Source organism: Schistocerca americana, unplaced genomic scaffold (assembly GCF_021461395.2).
Source record: "Schistocerca americana isolate TAMUIC-IGC-003095 unplaced genomic scaffold, iqSchAmer2.1 HiC_scaffold_889, whole genome shotgun sequence".
NCBI classification, from domain to species: domain Eukaryota; kingdom Metazoa; phylum Arthropoda; class Insecta; order Orthoptera; family Acrididae; genus Schistocerca; species Schistocerca americana.
Window position 1 is genome coordinate 7,501 of NW_025726663.1, and position 7,500 is coordinate 15,000.

Here is a 7,500-nt window from a genome sequence, read left to right on the forward strand (position 1 = left end):
TCGGGCGCCTTAACTCGGCGTTTGGTTCATCCCACAGCGCCAGTTCTGCTTACCAAAAGTGGCCCACTTGGCACTCCGATCCGAGTCGTTTGCTCGCGGCTTCAGCATATCAAGCAAGCCGGAGATCTCACCCATTTAAAGTTTGAGAATAGGTTGAGGTCGTTTCGGCCCCAAGGCCTCTAATCATTCGCTTTACCGGATGAGACTCGTACGAGCACCAGCTATCCTGAGGGAAACTTCGGAGGGAACCAGCTACTAGATGGTTCGATTAGTCTTTCGCCCCTATACCCAGCTCCGACGATCGATTTGCACGTCAGAATCGCTACGGACCTCCATCAGGGTTTCCCCTGACTTCGTCCTGGCCAGGCATAGTTCACCATCTTTCGGGTCCCAACGTGTACGCTCTAGGTGCGCCTCACCTCGCAATGAGGACGAGACGCCCCGGGAGTGCGGAGGCCGCCGCCCCGTGAAGGGCGGGGAAGCCCCATCCTCCCTCGGCCCGCGCAAGGCGAGACCTTCACTTTCATTACGCCTTTAGGTTTCGTACAGCCCAATGACTCGCGCACATGTTAGACTCCTTGGTCCGTGTTTCAAGACGGGTCGTGAAATTGTCCAAAGCTGAAGCGCCGCTGACGGGAGCGATTATTCCGCCCGAGAGCATCCCGAGCCAACAGCGGCGCGGGTCCGGGGCCGGGCCAGGTAGGTCCGTCATCCGGGAAGAACCGCGCGCGCTTGCCGGGAGCCCGAGCGCCCAAAGGGGCGAATCGACTCCTCCAGATATACCGCCGGGCAGCCAGCCAGGACACCGGGGCTCTGCCCAACAGACGCGAACCGAGGCCCGCGGAAGGACAGGCTGCGCACCCGGGCCGTAGGCCGGCACCCAGCGGGTCGCGACGTCCTACTAGGGGAGAAGTGCGGCCCACCGCACACCGGAACGGCCCCACCCCGCGGCGAGTGGAAAGGCAACCGGACACGACCCCGCCGCGGATTGCTCCGCGCGGGCGGCCGGCCCCATCTGCCGAGGGCGGAGGCCAGTGGCCGGATGGGCGTGAATCTCACCCGTTCGACCTTTCGGACTTCTCACGTTTACCCCAGAACGGTTTCACGTACTTTTGAACTCTCTCTTCAAAGTTCTTTTCAACTTTCCCTCACGGTACTTGTTCGCTATCGGTCTCGTGGTCATATTTAGTCTCAGATGGAGTTTACCACCCACTTGGAGCTGCACTCTCAAGCAACCCGACTCGAAGGAGAGGTCCCGCCGACGCTCGCACCGGCCGCTACGGGCCTGGCACCCTCTACGGGCCGTGGCCTCATTCAAGTTGGACTTGGGCTCGGCGCGAGGCGTCGGGGTAGTGGACCCTCCCAAACACCACATGCCACGACAGGCGGCAGCCTGCGGGGTTCGGTGCTGGACTCTTCCCTGTTCGCTCGCCGCTACTGGGGGAATCCTTGTTAGTTTCTTTTCCTCCGCTTAGTAATATGCTTAAATTCAGCGGGTAGTCTCGCCTGCTCTGAGGTCGTTGTACGAGGTGTCGCACGCCACACCGCCAGCCGGCTGTGCACGCTACCGAGTAAGTACCGGTATGCGAACCGCCAGGCGACGGGCGCGCATCGCACGTTTAAGGAGGCGCGGCCGGCCCCACAGGCGGCCGCGACGCTCCCAGGTCTGCGAAGCGGGGCAAACGCCGCGCGCTTCAGTATACGTAGCCGACCCTCAGCCAGACGTGGCCCGGGAACGGAATCCATGGACCGCAATGTGCGTTCGAAACGTCGATGTTCATGTGTCCTGCAGTTCACATGTCGACGCGCAATTTGCTGCGTTCTTCATCGACCCACGAGCCGAGTGATCCACCGTCCTGGGTGATCTTTTCTTAGTTTACACTGTCTCTTTCAAGACAGTTGCATAGGCGGGACGTAGGCGTGTGGCGGCCCCTGTTCAAGCGTTCTGTGTCCAACGGCCTCACGGCCGATGGGCGTCGTACGGCTCCACACCGGAGCGGACAGGCAGTCGGGCGAAAGTCATTCAAAACCGGCGCCAGGCGCCAGGTGCCGCAGGCCAGCCGCTCCAGCGCTTCAGCGCTCGTACCACACAACATTGGCGTTAGTTTTGAGAAGCACGCGTGGTTCCGCACGCGGCGCACGGCTACTGCGAGCCGTACAGGTAGCGTGTTGCGCGACACGACACGCACATCGAAAGACATGCAGTCTAGTCGGTAATGATCCTTCCGCAGGTTCACCTACGGAAACCTTGTTACGACTTTTACTTCCTCTAAATGATCAAGTTTGGTCATCTTTCCGGTAGCATCGGCAACGACAGAGTCAATGCCGCGTACCAGTCCGAAGACCTCACTAAATCATTCAATCGGTAGTAGCGACGGGCGGTGTGTACAAAGGGCAGGGACGTAATCAACGCGAGCTTATGACTCGCGCTTACTGGGAATTCCTCGTTCATGGGGAACAATTGCAAGCCCCAATCCCTAGCACGAAGGAGGTTCAGCGGGTTACCCCGACCTTTCGGCCTAGGAAGACACGCTGATTCCTTCAGTGTAGCGCGCGTGCGGCCCAGAACATCTAAGGGCATCACAGACCTGTTATTGCTCAATCTCGTGCGGCTAGAAGCCGCCTGTCCCTCTAAGAAGAAAAGTAATCGCTGACAGCACGAAGGATGTCACGCGACTAGTTAGCAGGCTAGAGTCTCGTTCGTTATCGGAATTAACCAGACAAATCGCTCCACCAACTAAGAACGGCCATGCACCACCACCCACCGAATCAAGAAAGAGCTATCAATCTGTCAATCCTTCCGGTGTCCGGGCCTGGTGAGGTTTCCCGTGTTGAGTCAAATTAAGCCGCAGGCTCCACTCCTGGTGGTGCCCTTCCGTCAATTCCTTTAAGTTTCAGCTTTGCAACCATACTTCCCCCGGAACCCAAAAGCTTTGGTTTCCCGGAGGCTGCCCGCCGAGTCATCGGAGGAACTGCGGCGGATCGCTGGCTGGCATCGTTTATGGTTAGAACTAGGGCGGTATCTCATCGCCTTCGAACCTCTAACTTTCGTTCTTGATTAATGAAAACATACTTGGCAAATGCTTTCGCTTCTGTTCGTCTTGCGACGATCCAAGAATTTCACCTCTAACGTCGCAATACGAATGCCCCCGCCTGTCCCTATTAATCATTACCTCGGGTTCCGAAAACCAACAAAATAGAACCGAGGTCCTATTCCATTATTCCATGCACACAGTATTCAGGCGGGCTTGCCTGCTTTAAGCACTCTAATTTGTTCAAAGTAAACGTGCCGGCCCACCGAGACACTCACTCAAGAGCACCCTGGTAGGATTGCAACGGGGTCCGCCTCGGGACGCACGAGCACGCACGAGGCGCGTCGCACGCCTTCAGCTCGCCCCACCGGCAGGACGTCCCACGATACATGCCAGTTAAACACCGACGGGCGGTGAACCAACAGCGTGGGACACAAATCCAACTACGAGCTTTTTAACCGCAACAACTTTAATATACGCTATTGGAGCTGGAATTACCGCGGCTGCTGGCACCAGACTTGCCCTCCAATAGATACTCGTTAAAGGATTTAAAGTGTACTCATTCCGATTACGGGGCCTCGGATGAGTCCCGTATCGTTATTTTTCGTCACTACCTCCCCGTGCCGGGAGTGGGTAATTTGCGCGCCTGCTGCCTTCCTTGGATGTGGTAGCCGTTTCTCAGGCTCCCTCTCCGGAATCGAACCCTGATTCCCCGTTACCCGTTACAACCATGGTAGGCGCAGAACCTACCATCGACAGTTGATAAGGCAGACATTTGAAAGATGCGTCGCCGGTACGAGGACCGTGCGATCAGCCCAAAGTTATTCAGAGTCACCAAGGCAAACGGACCGGACGAGCCGACCGATTGGTTTTGATCTAATAAAAGCGTCCCTTCCATCTCTGGTCGGGACTCTGTTTGCATGTATTAGCTCTAGAATTACCACAGTTATCCAAGTAACGTGGGTACGATCTAAGGAACCATAACTGATTTAATGAGCCATTCGCGGTTTCACCTTAATGCGGCTTGTACTGAGACATGCATGGCTTAATCTTTGAGACAAGCATATGACTACTGGCAGGATCAACCAGGGAGCTGCGTCAACTAGAGCTGAGCAGCCGGCCGCCCGGGAGTGTGTCCCGGGGGCCCGCGCGAACACGCAAGCGTCCGCTCAATTATTCTGCAAACAGGAGGAGGCTGAGCTCCCCTGCACAATACACCTCGAAACCCTCTCAGGTCCCGGCGGCGCGCAGCGCCGTCCTAAGTACTTGGTCGGGTTCGAGAGAGGCGCAATCGCCCGGAGTTTGGCGAGTAGACGCTTTAGGTGCGACCACCCGTGCTCCCAACTGAGCTTGCCGCTGCCGACAGAGGCCCGGGAGCGTGCTGTCGTGGCATTGCCGGCGGGAGACAACACGCGCCACCTACGGTGGCCGGCAGCTCCAACGCCAGCGCCACAGAAGGACAAAAGCCCCACTTGGGTGCCGAAGCGAACTCTCCCAGCACAGCGCACGCGCCAACACGTCCGCACAGCTGCGATACAATCCACCTGCGAGAACCGCAGAGGCGACCGAGCAGCAGACGGCGTCGCGGCGCCGAGCGCCGGGCGGCGGCGCATCCTCAGCGCACACAGTCCTCAATCGGACCAGCACACTGCAGATGTCCACCGCGCTTCGCACCGGGCCCGCGAGGACCTACTTTGGCCGCACGGCGCCGCGTGCAGGGTGCGCCGGCGCGCAGCTGCGCCGCCTGCCGCCTCCGTCGGCCGGCGCGCCTGCCACTGGCCGCCCCCACCAGCCGGCTGTAGCGCGTGCGCCCACGCACCGCGCGGCCAGCACGCCGGAAGGCCCCCCCTCACCGGCCGGGGACGGTCCCACCCAGCCACCGCCGCGTATCGCTTCACACCCACATGCCATTCACGTTCGTGGGCATGGTGGGTATCGCTGAAACAACCGGTTGGTAGCTCAACCGATCGTCGCCATCACTGATTCACCTCTAGCGAGAACAACCGCACCACAACGGTTTACCAGTTCTTCATTTGCGTAACGTCACCAGCAAACGTAGACGTCCATCGCCATTTGCAAATTCAACGATTGTTGCATGCCTGTGTCAGGTGTCACGACACACTATGTCTGCCCACATACACGCAACAACATGTGCACGCTTCGCGAACACGTGGAAGGTGGCCCCCGTACGTATGCGATGTCCATTGCGCGAACGACTGTCAACCGGCCTCTGTCGCATGTCGCAGATGTGGAACGCAGTGCACCATGCTATCACGGTGTGTGAGAAGAGACGACTACGTCTGACAACACGCGCCACTACATCAACAGACGGCTCATGCTGATCGCCATCCACGGCATACCATACTGCAATCCAGCTCTTATAGGGAGACGACACGTAGCTGAGTGCACAATATTTGGACCGTATGGTTCGCCGTTGTTGGCGCAGTCGTGGTACGGTCACACATGTACCACGATGTATCATTCAGTACATGAGGACCAATGTGCGGTACAGTGTGTGATTTGGACGTACAACATCAGCGGACAGTTGCCACAAGCCGTACCACAACGTAGGCTGTGCTTCGCCATGCGAATGCCAATGAACAACTGCGAAGGGCATTGAGCATGTACGTCCTGCCGCCATCCGCATTACAGTGTATAGCTGCAAGGTGTTTAACATGAAGCGATACTCTGGGGACCGGGCAGTGCGAGTAGCAAACTATATTGCGGGGGTTGCAGTTAGGCAACACTACACTAATTTAACGCGTCGTATGACAATTACAGAGCAGGTTAAGGCCCAACGTGTGTTGGGTTAAGGCCCAACGTGTGTTGGGTTAAGGCCCAACGTGTGTTGGGTTAAGGCCCAACGTGTGTTGGGTTAAGGCCCAACGTGTGTTGGGTTAAGGCCCAACGTGTGTTGGGTTAAGGCCCAACGTGTGTTGGGTTAAGGCCCAACGTGTGTTGGGTTAAGGCCCAACGTGTGTTGGGTTAAGGCCCAACGTGTGTTGGGTTAAGGCCCAACGTGTGTTGGGTTAAGGCCCAACGTGTGTTGGGTTAAGGCCCAACGTGTGTTGGGTTAAGGCCCAACGTGTGTTGGGTTAAGGCCCAACGTGTGTTGGGTTAAGGCCCAACGTGTGTTGGGTTAAGGCCCAACGTGTGTTGGGTTAAGGCCCAACGTGTGTTGGGTTAAGGCCCAACGTGTGTTGGGTTAAGGCGCAACATAGGTTAGGTTAAGGCGCAACATAGGTTAGGTTAAGGCGCAACATAGGTTAGGTTAAGGCGCAACATAGGTTAGGTTAAGGCGCAACATAGGTTAGGTTAAGGCGCAACATAGGTTAGGTTAAGGCGCAACATAGGTTAGGTTACGGCGCAACATAGGTTAGGTTAAGGCGCAACATAGGTTAGGTTAAGGCGCAACATAGGTTAGGTTACGGCGCAACATAGGTTAGGTTAAGGCGCAACATAGGTTAGGTTAAGGCGCAACATAGGTTAGGTTAAGGCGCAACATAGGTTAGGTTAAGGCGCAACATAGGTTAGGTTAAGGCGCAACATAGGTTAGGTTAAGGCGCAACATAGGTTAGGTTAAGGCGCAACATAGGTTAGGTTAAGGCGCAACATAGGTTAGGTTACGGCGCAACATAGGTTAGGTTAAGGCGCAACATAGGTTAGGTTAAGGCGCAACATAGGTTAGGTTAAGGCGCAACATAGGTTAGGTTATGGCGCAACATAGGTTAGGTTACGGCGCAACATAGGTTAGGTTACGGCGCAACATAGGTTAGGTTAAGGCGCAACATAGGTTAGGTTAAGGCGCAACATAGGTTAGGTTAAGGCGCAACATAGGTTAGGTTAAGGCGCAACATAGGTTAGGTTAAGGCGCAACATAGGTTAGGTTAAGGCGCAACATAGGTTAGGTTAAGGCGCAACATAGGTTAGGTTAAGGCGCAACATGGGTTAGGTTAAGGCGCAACATGGGTTAGGTTAAGGCGCAACATGGGTTAGGTTAAGGCGCAACATGGGTTAGGTTAAGGCGCAACATGGGTTAGGTTAAGGCGCAACATGGGTTAGGTTAAGGCGCAACATGGGTTAGGTTAAGGCGCAACATGGGTTAGGTTAAGGCGCAACATGGGTTAGGTTAAGGCGCAACATGGGTTAGGTTAAGGCGCAACATGGGTTAGGTTAAGGCGCAACATGGGTTAGGTTAAGGCGCAACATGGGTTAGGTTAAGGCGCAACATGGGTTAGGTTAAGGTACAATATGGGTTAGGTTAAGGTACAATATGGGTTAGGTTAAGGTACAATATGGGTTAGGTTAAGGTACAATATGGGTTAGGTTAAGGTACAATATGGGTTAGGTTAAGGTACAATATGGGTTAGGTTAAGGTACAATATGGGTTAGGTTAAGGTACAATATGGGTTAGGTTAAGGTACAATATGGGTTAGGTTAAGGTACAATATGGGTTAGGTTAAGGTAC

At 55.7% G+C, this 7,500-nt stretch overlaps 2 non-coding genes and 1 pseudogene across 2 annotated transcripts; all 3 read right to left on the reverse strand.

Moving 5' to 3' along the window:
- LOC124592023 overlaps positions 1-1,520 on the reverse strand; it is a 4,258-nt pseudogene extending 2,738 nt beyond the window's left edge.
- A 188-nt stretch (positions 1,521-1,708) lies between these two features.
- LOC124592018 lies at positions 1,709-1,863 on the reverse strand. Its single transcript, XR_006977288.1, has one exon. It is a non-coding gene; the product is annotated as a 5.8S ribosomal RNA (ribosomal RNA).
- A 351-nt stretch (positions 1,864-2,214) lies between these two features.
- On the reverse strand, positions 2,215-4,124 carry LOC124592019. Its single transcript, XR_006977289.1, has one exon. It is a non-coding gene; the product is annotated as a small subunit ribosomal RNA (ribosomal RNA).
- Between the last annotated feature and the right edge of the window lie 3,376 nt (positions 4,125-7,500).